The sequence below is a fragment of the Rana temporaria genome, chromosome 1 (assembly GCF_905171775.1).
Source record: "Rana temporaria chromosome 1, aRanTem1.1, whole genome shotgun sequence".
In the NCBI taxonomy this organism is placed as follows: Eukaryota; Metazoa; Chordata; class Amphibia; order Anura; family Ranidae; genus Rana; species Rana temporaria.
In genome coordinates this window covers 587954847-587973966 of record NC_053489.1, presented here as the reverse complement: position 1 = coordinate 587973966, position 19120 = coordinate 587954847, and the positions used below count along the sequence as shown (strand labels likewise).

At 45.0% G+C, this 19120-nt stretch overlaps 1 protein-coding gene across 2 annotated transcripts in view; it reads left to right on the top strand.

Annotated features, from left to right (window-relative positions):
• Nucleotides 1-19120, top strand: part of NSUN7 (NOP2/Sun RNA methyltransferase family member 7) — a 159811-nt gene that overhangs the window by 15551 nt on the left and 125140 nt on the right. Inside the window, exon 1 of one of the 2 annotated variants that reach the window (XM_040335067.1) lies at nucleotides 4865-4905. The exons of the other annotated variant lie outside the window; for it this stretch is intronic. The gene's annotated coding sequence lies outside the window, so the exon portion shown is untranslated. Of the gene's footprint in view, nucleotides 1-4864; nucleotides 4906-19120 lie in introns of those variants that run through there. 2 annotated transcript variants of the gene reach the window in all.

Here is a 19120-nt window from a genome sequence, read left to right as displayed (position 1 = left end):
TGCCAGTTCTTATGGGGTCCTTTTTCAAACTAATCATGCCAAGCATGGAAGCAGATCCACGCTGGTATACTCAGTCTACATTTCAGCAGTGGCGGCTGGTGAAGTTTTAGGATGGGGGGGGCGCAAGACCCTGGCCCTCCACGTTTGGCACCTCCCACTTCTCATAAGCCACACCCCTTATAGAATCCACCCACTCCATCCCCTGTATTCCACTTGCATCCACTCATAGTGTCAGGAGTATACAGCTCAGCATCACAGGACAGAGTATATAGCCCCAGCATCACAGGACAGAGTATATAGCCCCAGCATCACAGAACAGAGTATATAGCACCAGCATCACAGAACAGAGTATATAGCCCCAGCATCACAGGACAGAGTATATAGCTCCAGCATCACATGACAGAGTTTATAGCCCCAGCATCACAGGACAGAGTATATAGTCCCAGCATCACAGGATAGAGTATATTGCCCCAGCATCACAGGACAGAGTATATAGCCCCAGTATCACAGGACAGAGTATATAGCCCCAGCATCACAGGATAGAGTATATTGCCCCAGCATCACAGGACAGAGTATATAGCCCCAGTATCACAGGACAGAGTATATAGCCCCAGCATCACAGGACAGAGTATTTAGCCCCAGTATCACAGGACAGAGTATATAGCCCCAGCATCACAGGACAGAGTATATAGCCCCAGCATCACAGAACAGAGTATATAGCCCCAGCATCACAGGACAGAGTTTATAGCCCCAGCATCACAGGACAGAGTATATAGCCCCAGCATCACATGACAGAGTATATAGTCCCAGCATCACAGGACAGATTGCCCCAGCATCACAGGACAGAGTATACAGCCCCAGCATCACAAATCACGGTATATAGCGTAGCCTTACAGATCGGTGCAAACAAACTGAAAAATTACACTGTTAGTAATAAAGGAAGTTTGAACTGTTTGAAGTAAACATCAGTGGACGGGGCCGCCACTGCTTTTCAGGGATCACTGTTAGGAGATGTAGAACACTGTGCACACTCACAGCGTGCCTGTATCTCCTGTAGTCAGTTTTGTGGCCAAACACCCCACCTATCCAGGTGCAGCTTGTCGGAGCGTGGTTCAACCATCTGGAACACACGGGGGGAGATTTAATAAAACTGGAGAGTGCAAAATCTGGTGTAGCTCTGCATAGAAACCAATCAGCTTCCAGGTTTTATTGTCAAAGCTTAATTGAGCAAGCTGAAGTTAGAAGCTGATTGGCTAGCATGCACAGCTTCAACAGATTCTTCAGAGTGCTTCAGTTTTAGTAAATCTCCCCCAATGTACAGATGGGGAACATGGAATAGCACAAAGGGAGTCAATGCAAACAAATGAAGAAACAGATTCAAGACATATAAACCAATAATGATTATTTTGGTAAATATAACAATTTTGGCCACAGTGTTCATTCGAGGGGTAACCTGGAGTTTCCATCCCAAAAATATTTTTTCATTATTGTGCTCATTAGACCTAAAAAATAAAAATAAAATGTTTTACTCATCTGGAAATGCCTGTTGCTATGCGGTCCCACGAAATCTGCCTTTGGATCCACCTAGGATTCTGACATCATCTCCCTCTAATGCTCCTGGCAAATGTGTGTCATCATTTCCCAGGATGCAGTGCGCTACCCAATTATCACTCCCCATCCAAGACTTCCAGGAAGTAAGTGCTTGTGAGCTTCACAATGCCCACAAGCAAAATGACAACGGTGTAGACAGTTTTATAAACTATCTTTTTTGAATAACTATGCGGAGCGGCGGCTGATTGTAAAATAGTAAGTGACCGGATTTATATTATAAAAACGCATGATGAAAGGACATACATTTAAAAAATGCTAATTGTGGTTGGAACCCCGCTTTAATAAATTTCAAACAACTTTTAACTGAAATTTAAGCCATTCTGGCTATCAACCATATATCCGTATCTCAAGGCACGTGTCCATCCAGACTATCCTGGACGACTACTCCCCACTGAAAAACACCATGACGATTAAATAACATTAATCTGGGAGGGTGGGCGGAGGCCATGGTTCTGTCTTCTCAGCGTGGCGACTGACCCCATAGCTGCTGGCTGGCCCTTATAATGGCTTCCGCTGCGCGGGCAAACGTCGCCCGCCAAAACCGACCAATCCTGCTCCCGTTGCGAGCAGATGCGGCCGGTGCTGTATCCAATGCCAATCTGCGGATAGAAAAAGGGGGGAGGAGGAGACACCTGGACCCTTTGAGCTATCCTATGGGGTCCCACTGTAACCCATACATACTTCCCCAATTTGTGTTATGCCTCATTATGTCTGCTTGCTTGCTGTACAGGCACACCTCCTGCTATGGCGAAGGAGACAAAGGAGGCTATGCAACCAAGTACCAGCAGTTTCAGTTAGCAATTTGGGTTTGCTATTTTGTTACCGACTACAGTACTGTGTTTACAAATAGTTTAAATAAAATAAAACAAGTGACTCATTCATTTTTGTAATCCAGTAATTTTGTATAGCCAAATGTTCGGAGGCTCATACTGTTCTAATTGGTTGTTTCTTAGCAATAGTGTTGTCCCAGCACTAACAGATTACCTCATAGTATTCCCCAACGATTGAGTAATTCTAATGGGACATTAGTAATAGGATATTGCTTGATAGCATTTATGGTATTTGCCTTCAACTGGTAACTTCATACAAACAAGTCTACACATACGACCAGATCTGGACGATGTGGACTTTCATCGCTGCAGCCAAATTTCAAGGTCATAAAGATGACAAAATACCTGGTTGTTTGATGACCACCTATGACGGCATATATAGTGAACGCAGCACCTTATTTATTGTGAAGGGTGCCTAATAGAATAGACCTAGGTTGCACAAAATGCTATTTGACTCAAAAAAAATCCCACCCACTTCTGCAACTTTTTGAGCAGACTTCAGTATTTTAAAATGATATGATGCAACTGTTTTTTCTATATCATTGTCTAATAGCAAGCGCATCTCAAAATACCCTTTGATGAAAGGTTTGCCTATGGGTGATGCAATTTTTTATGTCGCACGATATTTGCGCATCGGTTTTAAAAAAAAGTTATTTCAAAAATAAAACTTTTCTGAATTTTAATGCAAAACACACAATACATAACCCAATTTTCTTTGTAAAATATACAGGATGGTTTTACGCTGAGTAAATTGATACCAAACATGTCACTCTTTAAAATTGCACACACCTGTGCAAAAGCAACAAACAACGTAAATTGTATTATCTTTAGGTGATGCTTTTAAAGCCTCTACAGCAGGGATATGAAATTAGTGGACCTCCAGCTGTTGCAGAACTACAAGTCCCATGATGCATAGCAAGACTCTGACAGCCACAAGCATGACACGCAGAGACAGAGGCATGATGGGACTTGTAGTTTTGCAACAGCTAAAGGTCTGCTAATTGCATATCCCTGCTCTACAGGTTACCACTTTAGATACACAGGAGGTCTGGTGAGAGAATTTTTTAAAGACAAACAAGGCTTTCTTTTCATGATATTGTCTTATAACAAGGTTTTTTTTTTTTTGCAATCCTTGGACAAAATATTTAAATTATTTAAATATTATTATTTTTGCAGTGTTTATTTAAAAATATATAAGGTTACTGCACGTACAATGTGCACATGTCATTCTGTAAATTGTCCTGTTGACACAAAAATTATGGCCCAGATTCACAAAGGAGATACGACGGAGTATCTCAGATACTCCGTCGTATCTCTCAGAGTATCTATGCGACTGATTCATAGAATCAGTTACGCATAGATAGCCCTAAGATCCGGCAGGTGTAATAGTTTTACACTGTCGGATCTTAGGATGCAGTACCCCGGCCACCGCTGGGGGGAGTTTGCGTCGTAAACCAGCGTCGGGTATGCAAATTAGGAGTTACGGCGATCCACGACGGATTTTCGCGTTCGCTACGTCGCCGCTAGTCTAGTTTCCCGTCTCAAAGTTAGTCATCGTTTTGGGTGCCTTAACTTTACACAGCACACGTATGTGCTGTATAAAGTATGGCCGTCGTTCCCGCGTCGAAATTTTAAAATTAACGTCGTTTGCGTAAGCCGTCTGGGAATACGGAATTACGCTACGCAGGTCGCCGTTCGAAAAAATGACGTCACTACGCGCAAAGCACGGCGGGTAATTCAAAAGGGAGCATGCGCAGTAGGTCCGGCGTAGGTTTTCATTGCAAGTGCTCTGTGAATCAGGCACTTGCGATGAAAACTTGCGGCGGTGTAACGTATCTACGATACGTTACGCCGCCGCACTTCTACCTGAATCTGGCCCATTGATTCTAGTAACATAACATTCCAATGTTATTTACAAATGAAATAAAGTGGGGGTTTTTTTCTTCAGTTTTGTGCTTTTTTTAAATGAGAAATGTGTAAAAAATATTAACAAAGAAAGCAAAATCAAAAAAGTTTAAATATTAATACTTAAGGGGTTGTAAAGGTACAATTTTTCCCCCCTAAATAGCTTCCTTTACCTTAGTGCAGTCCTCCTTCACTTACCTCATCCTTAGATTTTGCTTTTAAATGTCCTTATTTCTTCTGAGAAATCCTCACTTCCTGTTCTTCTGTCTAACGCCACACAGTAATACGAGGCTTTCTCCCTGGTGTGGAGTGTCGTGCTCGCCCCCTCCCTTGGACTACAGGAGAGTCAGGACGCCCACTAACACACGGCTCCTTTCTCTATCTGCAACGTAGAGAGCGTCCTGACTCTCCCGTAGTCCAAGGGAGGGGGTGAGCACGACACTCCACACCAGGGAGAAAGCCTTGCATTACTGAGTTACAGACAGAAGAACAGGAAGTGAGGATTTCTCAGAAGAAATAAGGACATTTAAAAGCAAAATCGAAGGAGGACTGCACTAAGGTAAAGAAAGCTATTTAGGAGAAAAAAAACTGTACCTTTACAACCCTGAATTTTGCATTTCATGTAGATATAAAGACCCGGATTCACAGACAGCGGCGCACATTTATGCCGCCGTAGTGTATCTCCTGTACGCTACACCGACGCAGCGCAGAGAGGCAAGCACGGAATTCACAAAGCCAGTGCTCCCAAAACTGCGCTGGGTTTCTAAGGCGTAAGCCGGCGTAGGTGGAAGTGGGCGTGAGCCATGCAAATGAGCCGTGACCCCATGCAAATGATGGGCCGGGCGCCAGACAGATACGTATAATGAACTGCGCATGCGCCGGGACATGGACGCATTCCCCGTGCGCATGCTCACAACCACGTCGGAACAACTGCCTAAGATACGCCGGATTACTGCGTACGCCCTGAACGTAATCTACGCCCAGTCACACACGTCCAACGTAAATTACGCCGGCTTGGGTTCCCTGGTGCAGCCCTTTGCATGGATGCTGCTGAGTTACACCTCCTTTATGGGGCATAACTTTACGCCGGACGTAAAACTTACGCGCACATCGCGTAGCCTGCGTCTGGCGCATGTACATTCGTGAATCGCCATATCTCCCTCATTTGCATATTTGAATAGAAAATCAATGGGAGCGCCACATGCGTCCAGCGTAAATATGCGCCCACACTACGCCGCGTAGGCAAGTTACGTCGTTGGGATGAAGCCTGTTTTTAGGCGTATCTTAGTTTGTGGGTCCCGCACACAGATACGACGGCGCACATTTGCACTTACGTCGGCGTATCTTGTTATATGTCTGCGTAAGTGCTTTGTAAATCTGGGCCAGAGTGCATAGGTAAGGTGTATAAAATATACAATGTGCAGGAGTAAGGAGTGGGTAAACTACAGAGTAGAGACCAGGAGTATGTACACTCTAGTGCTCAGCAGTACCACCTAAGAGGCATTTCACACCTATAGTATATACACACAGACACACACATTCAAACAAACACATGTATACATATATAGCCACCCATTTATGTTCCTGCCTGACACAAGTTTCTTTGCACTTACGCGGCGTATCTGGAGATACGTCGGCGCAAGTGCTTTGTGAATCCAGGCCACAGTGGCGGCCCGTCCATAGGGACGCATGGGCGCCGCCCCCCCTCCCACAGTCACAAAAAAAAAAAAAAAACGGGCCCTTTAAGAACTTTTATTCGGCTAAAATGTCATTTTGACATTTTAGCCGCAGTTCTGGCGGCCGTCTATAGAGGGCGCTGCAGCGCCACCCCCTCTCGCAAACAAATAACACACATTCGTGCATAAATGCACAAATGTATGTTATTGTTGGTTGCCAGTGCTGCCTGGTCTATTCAGATAACCGGATGCGGGACGCCGGTTACCCGAATAGCAGCAGCTGGTTGGCTGAGGGGAACTGCCTATCAAAGCCAGCGGCTCTGATAGGCTTTTCTCCGGCTCTCAACTGTCTATACTCTGAGCGCAGGCAATCTGCGCTCATTGTATAAGACAAACGGCCGTTTCAGCCAATCAGGTTCCCGGATTCTGGTTATCAGGAACCTGATTGGCTGAAGCTTCACCACAGCGGCAGAAGACATCGAGGGAGCACATGGAATCCTCAGGTAAGTGCTTTTTACAGGGAAAGGGGCACAGTGACATCATGGGGCACAGTGGTGACAAAGGGCACAGAGGTGACAATTGGCACAGTGGCATCATGGGGCACAGTGGTGACAAAGGGCACAGAGGTGACAATTGGCACAGTGGCATCATGGGGCACAGTGGTGAGTGACAATGGGCACAGTGGCATCATGGGGCACAGTGGTGACAATGGGCACAGTGGCATCATGGGGCACAGTGGTGACAATGGGCACAGTGGCATCATGGGGCACAGTGGTGACAATGGGCACAGTGGTGACAATTAAAGGGCACAGTGGTGACAATTGGCACAGTGGCAACAGTTGAGGGGCACAGTGGCTGCGTTTGATGGCATGGCACAGTGGTGACAATTGATGGCACAGTGACTGCGTTTGATGGTATGGCACAGTGGTGACAATTGATGGCACAGTGGCTGCGTTTGATGGCATGGCACAGTGGTGACAATTGATGGCACAGTTGCTGTGTTGCATGGCACAGTGGTGACAATTGATGGCACAGTGGCTGCGTTTGATGGCATGGCACAGTGGTGACAATTGATGGCACAGTGGTTGCGTTTGATGGCATGGCACAGTGGCTGCGTTTGATGGCATGGCACAGTGGTGACAATTGATGGCACAGTTGCTGTTTGATGGCATGGCACAGTGGTGACAATTGATGGCACAGTTGCTGTGTTGCATGGCACAGTGGTGACAATTGATGGCACAGTGGCTGCGTTTGATGGCATGGCACAGTGGTGACAATTGATGGCACAGTGGTTGCGTTTGATGGCATGGCACAGTGGTGACAATTGATGGCACAGTGGCTGCGTTTGATGGCATGGCACAGTGGTGACAATTGATGGCACAGTGGCTGCGTTTGATGGCATGGCACAGTGGTGACAATTGATGGCACAGTTGCTGTTTGATGGCATGGCACAGTGGTGACAATTGATGGCACAGTTGCTGTGTTTGATGGCATGGCACAGTGGTGACAATTGATGGCACAGTTGCTGTGTTTGATGGCATGGCACAGTGGTGACAATTGATGGCACAGTGGCTGCGTTTGATGGCATGGCACAGTGGTGACAATTGATGGCACAGTTGCTGTTTGATGGCATGGCACAGTGGTGACAATTGATGGCACAGTGGCTGCATTTGGTGGCATGGCACAGTGGCTGCGTTTGATGGCACAGTGGCTGCATGTGATGGGCACAGTGAGGCTGCAATTTTTTTTTTTTTTTTTCGTTTGCGCCCCCCCAAAAATTTTGAGCACCAGCCGCCACTGCCAGGCCAAAGACTTTATCATCTCAGCAGTGTTTTGACCACTTTTACCTTTTTCCTTATTCCATCTCCTTCTACAGTTTCTAAACAAAGTTTTTTTTGTAAGATACAGAAGTGACATGAGCCATATTGCTGACATTAGTTCTAATCACTGTTGCTACCCTCTGCTTAGCTGTGATAACAAATTACCATATGAGGTCTTCTGTAATGTGTTATCACAGTGTAACAGATTGGAAGAACTCAGGAGTGAAGAGTGTGGTGCAGCCAGACAGAAAATCATCAGACATAACAGCTTCAATTGAGGACACAGGTCACAATTTCGTCTTATTGATGGCAAAATGCATGCAAAAAAATAAACCACTGTAGTGAAAAGATTGATAGACAAAATAATTATGTAAGGGATGACAAACACTTTAATGGAACTGGAAGTTCATAGTTCACTTCTTTTCCCATTCTCAACCAGCAACAGGAAAATTGAAAGAATATTTTTGTTACATTTTACTTAACCTCCCTGGCTAGGGTTGAGCGAACCCGAACTGTAAAGTTCGGGTTCGGTACGGACTTCGGTACCCAGCCGTCAATTTAAAAAAATATGACGTACGGTTCCCCCTAAATAACCATAACCAGACCCGTTATCCGAGCACGTTGACCTCTCCTGAACCGCACCAGGCCACATGCCCTCAACATGGGGAGGATGTCCCCATGTTGATAGGGACAAGGGTCTCATCCCCACAACCCTTGCCCGGTGGTTGTGGGGGTATGCGGGTGGGAGGCTTATCAGAATCTGGAAGACCCCTTGTGTGAAATGGTAATGGGGTACACTGTACCCCTACCATTTCACGAAGGAAGTGTAAAGTCTTGTAAAAAAAAACACACACACACCGTAGAATAAAGTCCTTTATTAATAAAAAAGAAAAAAACTCCAGCGGTGATAATCCAATCGTTCCCGGCTTCCTACTTCAATGTTGTCCTGATCCAGCGACGGCTGCGGGTGATCTCCAGCGATGAGAAGATCCAGCGATGGGTGATCTCCGCTCCAGCAATGAGAAGATCCATTCATCCGGAGCGCAGCATCGCCGACCTCCTCTCACCGCTGGACACAGCCCAGCGAATGACGCGCTGAAGCTGTGACATTACTTATATAGAGGAGGCAGGGCCACCCGTCACGTGACCCCGCACCCTCTGACGTACCCTCTGCTACGTCACTGGGGAAGCCCAGGAAGAGGGAAGCCGGGGCTTACCAGGTAGATTCAGGTAGTTCTTTTACAAAATGGCTCTATTAAAGCACCAAATTCAAAAATAATTACCTCCAGTTTGAAGATAACAAAACTGGAGGTAATTGAGACCTACTCTAAATTGGCATACAGAGAAAGGCAGAATGCCTGTCCTTGTCCTCAGTGTAGCAGAGCAGCATATTTGCCATTGCTACTCCTTCGCTGTCACTGGTTGTTAAGGATGCTGTAATTTTCACAGCTGACAGTCTCCTAATAACCAATGACGCTGCAGTGAGCGTGCATTCGTTAGCCAATAGCAGGCTCTCTAATGGCTAAGGATCCACCCACTGCCTGGTGTCAATCACAAGGAGAGCGGACATGATGGGAAACGAGGGTCCACACTCACTTTGTGCCCCAGATTCCTGTACTGTCTACAACAGGTACACAATATTTGTTGGGTGGAGGTGCAATGGAATTCTAAAGAGTGTCCAATGCCGCGTACACGATCGGTCAATCTGATGAGAACGGTCTGATGGACCATTTTCATCAGACCAAACCGATCGTGTGTGGGCCCCATCGGTTAAAAAATGTGAAACTTGTTTTAAAATTAACCGATGGATACCTAACGATAGAAAAAAAACGATCGTTTGTAGGCACGTCCATCGGTTAAAAATCCACGCATGCTCAGAATCAAGTCGACGCATGCTTGGAAGCATTGAACTTCGTTTTTTTCAGCACGTCATTGTGTTTTACGTCATCGCGTTCTGACACGATCGTTTTTTTAACTGATGGTGTGTAGGCACGACTGACCATCAGTCAGCTTCATCGGTTAACTGATGGAAAAATCCATCAGACCGTTCTCATCGGATTGACCGATCGTGTGTACAGGGCATTAGACACCCCTTATGAATTCTTGTGTCCAAATCTTAAAGAGGAGTTCCGCCCATACTGTAGCTGCTGACTTTTAATATTAGGACAATTACCTGTCCTGGAATCCAGCGATGTCGGCACCCTGCCCGATGTTTCCATCGGCTCTCTGGTTCTGCCTCTGACATTCGTAGTAAGGGAACCTATCAATGAAGTCTTTCGGCTTCACAGTCAGTTCCCTACTGTGCATGCACGAAGCGTCCCATGCTTTCTGAATGGCTCAGCGGCAGAGGAAGGAGAAGGGGGGCTGAACTTCCCAGTGATTGCGCTGCGGCCCGATCTCTCGGAGGTGGGGACGTGTACCTGTCAAAAACAGGTACCCGTCCCCCCCCCCTCCCTCTGAAAGGTGCCAAATGTGGTACCAGAGGGGGGTGGGGGCTGATAAGCAGAGCTTCCACTTTTGGGTGGAATTCTGCTTTGGGTGGAGCTAATTAAGACCAACTTTCTTTTTGTGTAAGGAGACAGATTTGGCTAAAGTGTCTCACATGCGTTCTAAAAGTGGCACAGCATGCGCCAAAATCATGTACAAGTTCTAAACAAAAACATGAATTTGGTGCATGCTGTCCTACGGGTTTGGAAGGCATGCAAGACACTTTCACAAAATATGCCTGCACCAGTCACTATTAATTTCAAGGCCTGTGTGCTGGCAGTACATAGGAGAGTCGGACTGTGGCTTTCACACAAAAATCAGCAGCACGGCAGTCCTAACCCCCCTTCTTTCTACATACTGCTCTGATCAACAGTACTTGCGCTGGGCTGTTGATTGGAGCATTGTTTTGTTTATGGGTGGGGCCTTTCAGAGAGATCCAACACTGCAAAAACAGTATATATACTTTTAATGTTTTATATATTTTTTTTAAAGCTGTTGTTTTCTATACAGTGTATGTTTTAAACGGTATTTACTTTACAATTTAAAATAATACATGACAGCAGATTCCCAGAGCACTCATTCATAGCTAAACACACAGCACAGGAGAGGAAGCTTGCGTTGACATATGCTTGTCGGACTGAAACCTTGGGGGGATTTACTATGTGTTACTATGCTTCACGTGTGAAAAGGCAACGATGTATCTCAGCCTAGCACTTTGCAGGAGGGTAGCATGGAAAGAGTCCCCGCCGGCTTGTTAGTGTAGCGCCAGTCTTATGCAGCGGACTGGGCTGAGAGGCAAACTAGTCTAGCGCCCCCATAAAGCGGCCACAATGCTTCCGGTATGCGGACGGCCGTCATTCCACAACTGTGGGGGGGGGGGGGGGGGGGGGGCGCTGCTTCTAATTTTGACTGTCCTATCATCCTGGACCACAAACCTTCTGCACTGTGCCATATGTTTTCTGCTGAACCATTGACATGGTTATATCTTCTTAGTCCTCTCCATGAAATTATCAGAAATTTGTGCTTAAAGTGGAGTTCCACCCATAAATATAACATTCAGTAGTTTTAAAAAAAATGTCATTAGTCCTTTAAGAATTTTTTTTTTTTTTTAGATGACTTCAAAGTGTTGTTGCTAGGCAGAATAGTTAATCTTCCCACTTCCTGCACCTAGGTGCTTAAGCTTCCTAACCTACACCGCACAGACTCCTGGGGATGTAGTGGGTGTAACTTTCCAGGAGTCTGTGCACTCCCCAGTCTCGAAGAATCATGTGACTTGGACAGTACAGGTGCTGAAACCTGATCTGAAACCTATTACACTGCTTGTGCAGCACTGAGCATGTGTGAGATCTGCAAGGCTGAAATCCAGGAAGTCATACAGTCTGGCTTCATGATGCCCACACTTAAGATGGCCCCAGTTAATTTCTATTTTATAAAGTGTCTAAATGCTGTAACAACCTAACAAAACGGACCTTAGTTTACAAACTAACTTTACTAGAATACATTAAGCTTGTGTATTACAGGGGTATTTATATATAAAAAGTGAAATTGTGGCCGGAACTCCGCTTTAAAGTAGAACTATAGGCAGCAATTTTTTTTTTTATTTTGGTTAGAGTAAGGGAAAGTTATTGCCGCTGTCAGTTTATTTTTTACCATCCCTGTCCCATTCCAGAGATTTCCCTTCACTTCCTGCCCCATAGCCAAACAGGAAGTGAGAGGAAACCTCATGTAAATTAAGGGAATTCACTGCCCCCCCAGGCCCTCAGAACGAGTGTCCCCACTCAAAAATTTCAGGGCGGGTCTTAGACAGAAAGGGGTGTGGCCTTGACAGGAAGGGGTGCGTCGCTTAAATTAGGGGGTGTACGAGTTTAGTCAGGCCTAGGGCAGCACAAAACCTAAATACACTACTGTGAAAAGGCACTAGACAGCTAACTGCTTGGATAGATAGCAGGTTACATAATATAAATATACATTATTTTATATATAACTGGCTAAAAAGTAAAAAAAAATTATCTTTTTTTTAGCCCTGACCACGATAAATAAAAAAAGGTGTACAAAGCCATTATACATTTCTATTAGGAAGGGGTATATTAGATGGGTAGTTGGCTATGAAAAGTCTATTATCTGTATTCCCTCCTATGAAATATAATTAATAATTCTGTGACCATAAAGGTCATATATATTTGCGAATGGACAGCAGTTCCATTTGGAATGATGGCCTTATGTGGTCAGCATTTTCTTCTGCTGTACTGTATAATGTCCTCTTAAAGATTCGAGAGCAGAAGAAAATTATATTTTAATCCTGTTTTCTGCCATTCCATTATACCATTTGCTATCTGATAAAATTAAAAATGTATGCACTATGACATTTATGGGCCTTGAATTCCATCAAAATCCCATTCACAGCTGTGACTGTGGAGCCGAAATGAAGTCGCTGAGTCAGGGCGAGCAGTAAATCTTTGTGACCCGTCTGCAGCTCTGTAAGTAAAAACTGTGCACCTCGAAAAAGATTTTTCTGCATGAATATTTGGCACCAGACTGATTATAAAGTTTATATAGCTGAACTCCAGGCACATAGAAAACACACAGTTCAGTGCAGCTGCATAATCATTTAAATCTGAAATTTAGGCAGATATAAAAGACACAAATTAATACAGCTCTGTAATCATTAATACATCATTAAATGGATTTTTTAAATACAAGTAGCCAGATTCAGGTAGAGTTACGCCGGCGTATCAGTAGATACGCCGTCGTAACTCTGAATCTGCGCCGTTGTATATTTAAGTGTATTCTCAAATTTAGATACACTTAAATCTAGCTAAGATACGACCGCCGGCGCCGTCGTATCTTAGCTGTCTATTTACGCCGGCCGCTAGGGACGTGTACGCTGATTTACGCCTAGAATGTGTAAATCAGCGAGATACGCCTATTCACGAACGTACGCTTGCCCGTCGCAGTAAAGATACGCCGTTTACGTAAGGCGTTTTCAGGCCTAAAGATATTCCACCAAAAAAATGGCGCAGCCAATGTTAAGTATGGACGTCGGAACCGCGTCGAATTTTTACGTTGTTTGCGTAAGTCGTCCGTGAATGGGGCTGGGCGTAATTTACGTTTACGTCGAAACCAATAAGTCTTTGCGGCGTAATTTGGAGCATAAGCACTGGGATATGTCTACAGACAGCGCATGCGCCGTTCGTTCAAAACGTCAATCATGTCGGGTCCCGATTCATTAGCATAAAACACGTCCACCTCTTCACAATTAGAATTAGGCGCGCTTAGGCCGACACATTTACGCTACGCCGCCGTAACTTAAGAGAGGCAAGTGCTTTGTGAATACAGCACTTGCCTCTCTAACTTACGGCGGCGTAGCGTATATGAGATACGCTACGCCTGTCTAACGTTAGGCACGGCTACCTGAATCCAGCTAGTGTAAGTTACCTGTATTTGACTTGATAAACTTGAAACCCATCTCTTGCAGTCCTTGTACAGCAGAGTTCAGAAAAGTGTGGAAAAGAAGAAGCCGCACAAGGTGGCAATTTGTTCATGTGCTGACAAGGAGCATGCTGAAAGAAGGAGAAAGCAGAGTGAGGGAGAGATGAGCTCATTACTTTGTTGCGTCCCCTTTCACTGTCCATTTACAGGCTGGGATGGGTCAGTGACAACATGGGCTCAGATTCAAAGTTATTGTATAGGTTAATTTTTTTTAAATAACAAACATGTTATACTTACCTGCTCTGTGCAAGGGTTTTGCACAGAGCAGCTATGATCCTCCTCTTCTGGGGTGCCCTGGCGGTGCCCCTGGTTGCTCCTCTTCATCGGGTGCCCCCCACAGAGAGACGCTGCTAGAGTCTTCTGCTTACACATGTGCTTACATTAAACATGCTGACAGCAGACTAAAATAATGTGCCTTAGAGAGCCTACTTTGCTTTGTGTAATTTTACTTGGAACGTGTTTTGATGCCTCACAGGCGATATGTGTGCTATGTTTTATGCTGAAAATTGTACTACTTTTGAAAAACACTTTTAATAAAGATCATTGAAAAAAAAAGGAAACTGAGCTGAGAGGAAAACTTAGTAGTGTGTTTCTGCTGTGTTTTTGTACCCTTATATACTGTATATATAGATAGGGAGTAGGAAATAAGAATGCTAATGGTTTAAAATATATTTTATGTGATTTGGTATTTACTCTTTTTGTATTTTATTTTTTTTGTATCATATCGTAATCAATAAATGTATTATTTTTGATACCACATACTTTTTCTCTGTTGGTTGAACTGGATGGACCTGTGCTTTTTTTCAACCAGATTAACTATGTAACAAAGTAAGCTATTGACATAAATCATGTGTGTGTGGGGCCGATTTCCACCGATCTACTGTGCTTTGGCCAGAGTGCAAAGTACCTGTGGTTTTCTTGGGGGTTCCTGTAGACTTCTATTAGGCCTAGCATTTTTGGTACATTTTCTGAAAGTGCACCAAAACCGCTGGACATAATAGAAGTATATGGGAAAACGCAGCTTAACCGCATGAAAACTGCAGGTGCACTGCATTGCACCCACACTGCAGCAAAAGCGCTGTGGGGCAGTGTAAAGCTGCGCTAAGGCCCCTTTCACACTGGGGTGCGATGGCGGTAAAGCGTTGGCGGTGCGATGGCGGTAAAGCTATTTTTTAACCCCCCACTAGCGGCTAAAAAAGGGTTAAAAACCACAGCAAAGCGCCTCTGCAGAGGCGCTTTGCCGGCGGTACAGCCGCGGTGTCCCATTGCTTTCAATGGGCAGGAGCGGTGGAGGAGTGGTATACACACCACTCCTTCACCGCTCAAAAGATGCGGCTCACAGGACTTTTTTTTCTGTCCTGCAAGCGCACCGCTCCAGTGTGAAAGCCCTCATGGAAAAACAGCAGCCGCTGTGTTAGGTCAAGTTTGCAGGTGCTATTTTTAGTGCTATAGCGCCTGCAAACCGCCCCAGTGTGAAAGGGGTCTAAGTCTCCATGTAATATCTTGTGTTACATAGAAATTAGTCAGGCAGAATTTGGAAATTTTCAGACTATACTGTGGGCAAAACAGTCGCTATTCTGTAAATATGTAATATACTGTAGTTCAGAATTTACATTCAGTGTTGACACTGATACTTTGATTAGTCAAGACAGAATGTGGATATGCCTTAAAGTGGAAATTCATCCAAAAACTCCTCCTGCGCTGTCAGCTTTTTTTTTCATTCAGCCCTGATGGGTTAACTGTGTGTACTTAGCTTAAAGTGGTTGTAAACCTTAAATTTGCACTTTTACCTACAGGTAAGCCTATAACAAGGCTTACCTGTAGGTAAAAAGAATATCTCCTAAACCTGTACGGTTTAGGAGATATTCCCCTCGCAATGCGGGCGGCGCATGCGCAGGAGGGATCCACGGCGGAAGATCCGGCAGCCGCCGGACCTTGCCGATTTTAAATCTCCCGCGCGCATGCGCGGGAGTGACGTCATCGCCGCTCCAGCCAATCACAGCGCTGGAGCGGCGCCGCTCCAGCCAATCACAGCGCTGGAGCGGCGATACCCGGAAGACACGCCGGAGCAAGATGACATCTCGCTCGGCGTGAACCAGGTAAGTGTCGTTCACCTCGTTTTGAGGTAAGTATTTCATAATCAGCTATTATGCGGTGCATACTAGCTGATTATGCATTTTGCCTTACAGGTAAAAAAAAAAAAAAAAATTATATATGCGGTTTACAACCGCTTTAAGAATGTGGCTGCCAGTAGATTTAGAGTTAGGTTATTTTTGGCTGAATTTCTACTTTAAAGCCTAACGACAGCCATTGTTTTTTAAAAAGAGGGAACATTTTAATTTAGGTTAGATCTTTACAGTGGGGACAATAATTATTTGATCCCCTGCAGGTTGTGTAAGTTTCTCCTCTTACAAAGGGCCTATAAATGTTAACATTAGGTGTATTTTAAATGATAGACAGAATATCAACCAAAAATACAGAAAACACACATGCTACAAATGTTATAAATTGAGTTGCAGTTCAGTGAGTAAAATAAGTATTTGATCCCTAAGCAAAACATGACTTAGTACTTGGTGGAGAAATCCTTGTTGGCAAGCACAGAGGTAAAATGTTTCTTGTAGTTGGTTACCAGGTTTCTCAGGAGGAATTAGGTCCACTCTTCTTTACAGATCTTCTCTAAATCCTTGAAGTTTCTTGGCTGTCGCCTGGTAACTTGAAGTTTCAGCTCCCTCCATAAATTTTCTATGGGATTAAGGTCTGGAGACTGGCTAGGCCACTCCATGACCTTAATGTTATTCTTCCTGAGACACTCCTTTGTTGACTTTGTGGTATGTTTTGGGTCATTGTCATGCTGGCAGACCCATGCTGTCAATCAAATCCAGTGACACGGGACCTGGGGGCGGGGCCGATTCCTGCTGTCTGTCTCAACGGACACAGCAGCAGGACTCTGGAGCGCGCCCGCACGGGTACCCCCTTGGAATACGGGTCTCCGAGAAGACACTCAATGCAGGGAGGAGCTTGGAGCGTTGCTGGGGGACTCCAGAAGAGGAGCATCGGGCCACTCTGTGCAAAACCCTTGCACAGAGGAGGTAAGTTTACTATGTTTGTTATTTAAAAAACAAACAAAAAAACAAAGCTTTGCAACCCCTTTAAGACCCGGTCATGTGGTCATCTAGTGCCAGGTTCTTCTCCCCCCCTGTGTACTTACTGGATGGGTCATGTTCAGGATGTCCATGGCTGACCAGTGGATCCAGATGAGATCCAGAAGAGGACCGACATCAGTCTGAGGGGCGTCAAGAGGACCAGCCAGCAAGGATCAGGCTCCATGCACACTAGTGTTTTTTTAAGTTCCTAGAAGATGTTATTAGCATTTTTTTCTGCCCCTAGAAGCTAAATAGTTGTATCCTATGTGTCCATGCACACTACTTTAGGCTATTAGCGTTTTTTTGAGCTTCGGTGTCTAGGAGCAGAAAAACACTAAACGCTTTTAAACACTATTAAAACGCTCCCAACTGCTTTAAAAAAAAATAATAATAATAATAATAAATGCTAATGAAATGCTGTGTCTAAAAGCCACTAAAAACCGGCACAGAAATGCTATTATGAGCATTTTTCAACCAAAAAAACAAAGATCAGCCTTTATTTATGTAAAACCTTTATGTTTGCTGTAACTGCTTATAAATTATTACCTGGAGTTTGACTTAAATGTGTTAGTGTATTTAAGTCGGCTAGTTCATCTAACACTCCCCTCCCCCAGACTGACAATGCTGCTGTCCAAATGCGGAGGTGTGTTACACTGGCCAGATCACCAAGTGAAAAATAGAGGGAAGCAAGTTTAAAAAAAAAGAAAACTAGTGCATCCACCACATCTAATAATTGGTAATCTCCAATATATTATATTTTTAGTTTTAGGTTTAATACTGTTTTAAGCTTTCACAATTACTTGGCTTGTCTACTAAAGCCGGTGGCTGCCCACCTCCCCATTCCACTGAATAGCATGAGCTTCTGGCCAGAGGTGCAGAGGGAGGTTCTGGGCACCACAGCTGTCAATCAATATGTGCAGCAACATTATTGAGCCTCACGCTGTGTTCCTGGGATGCAGTCATCGCAGGACTATTAAAGCGGAGCTCCACAAAAAAGGGGAAACTCTGCCCCTTCCGCTGCCACCTGGCACCTTTCGGAGGGGAGATGGGAGCGGGTACCTGGTTTTGACAGCCATGGCAAACTTATCCGGAAGTTCGGACCCCCTCCTCCTTCCCCCGACACCGGGCCATTCACAAAGTGCAGTGTGCTTGCGTAGTAGGGAACCTGCTGTTAAGCCACAAAGCCTTACTGCCGGTGTCCCTTACCTGAGATGGCAGCGGCAGCACCCGCTTTGGGTGAAGGAGCCTGGAGCTCCGCTTTAAAGGGGTTGTAAAGGTACATGTTTTATCACCATAATGCATTTTATGCATTAAGGTGAAAAAACATCCGACGATTAGTGGCCCACCAACCCCACAGTTTACTTACCTGAGCCCTCAAAAGTCCCGCGTCGTGAACAGGGTGGCTTCTTGGCCGGGCTTCTCGGCTCATTCATTGAATGATTGATAGCAGTGTAGCCATTGTCTCCTGCTGCTGTCAATCAAATCAATGACGTGGCGTGCCGGGGGGGGCGGGGCCGAGTGATACAGACTGTATCACAGATTGCTCCCACAAGCTAACCCCCTTTGGGAGAGCTCTACCCAGAAGGGGGTCAGCTCTTGCGGGGAGGAGCCGAGACAGGCGCCGAGGGACCCCAGAAGACGAGGATCGGGCCACTCTGTGCAAAAGAGCTACACAGTGGAGGTAAGTATGATATGTTTGTTATTTTTTTTTTTTAATTAAACCTTTAAAACCCCTTTAAGGAAAAAGTGTGACTGTTAACAATTATGCATACATTATTGTTAATAATCCTTTTTTTGTATTTGAATATTTCATTGTCAGACTTGAGTTGGTGTGGTGTGACCCTGGTTTGTACTCTTTGTGGTGCTGATCAATTGTTCTAAATGCTGCCCTCCCTGTGAATATTCTAGTTGCTTGGCTCAATTTGGCTTTAATACATTTATGTCACAGACTCCAAATATAAATATGAGTGTCAGAAAAAATCATAACTCCTTGGCCCGGATTCAGATACTTCGGAGTAGCTTTAGGTGGGGCGTAACGTATCACGTAATGCCGCCATAAATTTGGGCGCAAGTTCCGCATTCAGAAAGGACTTGCGCCCCTAGTTATGGCGGTGATGGCGGTGTTACGTATGTGTGTTGGCGTAAGCCCGCGTAATTCA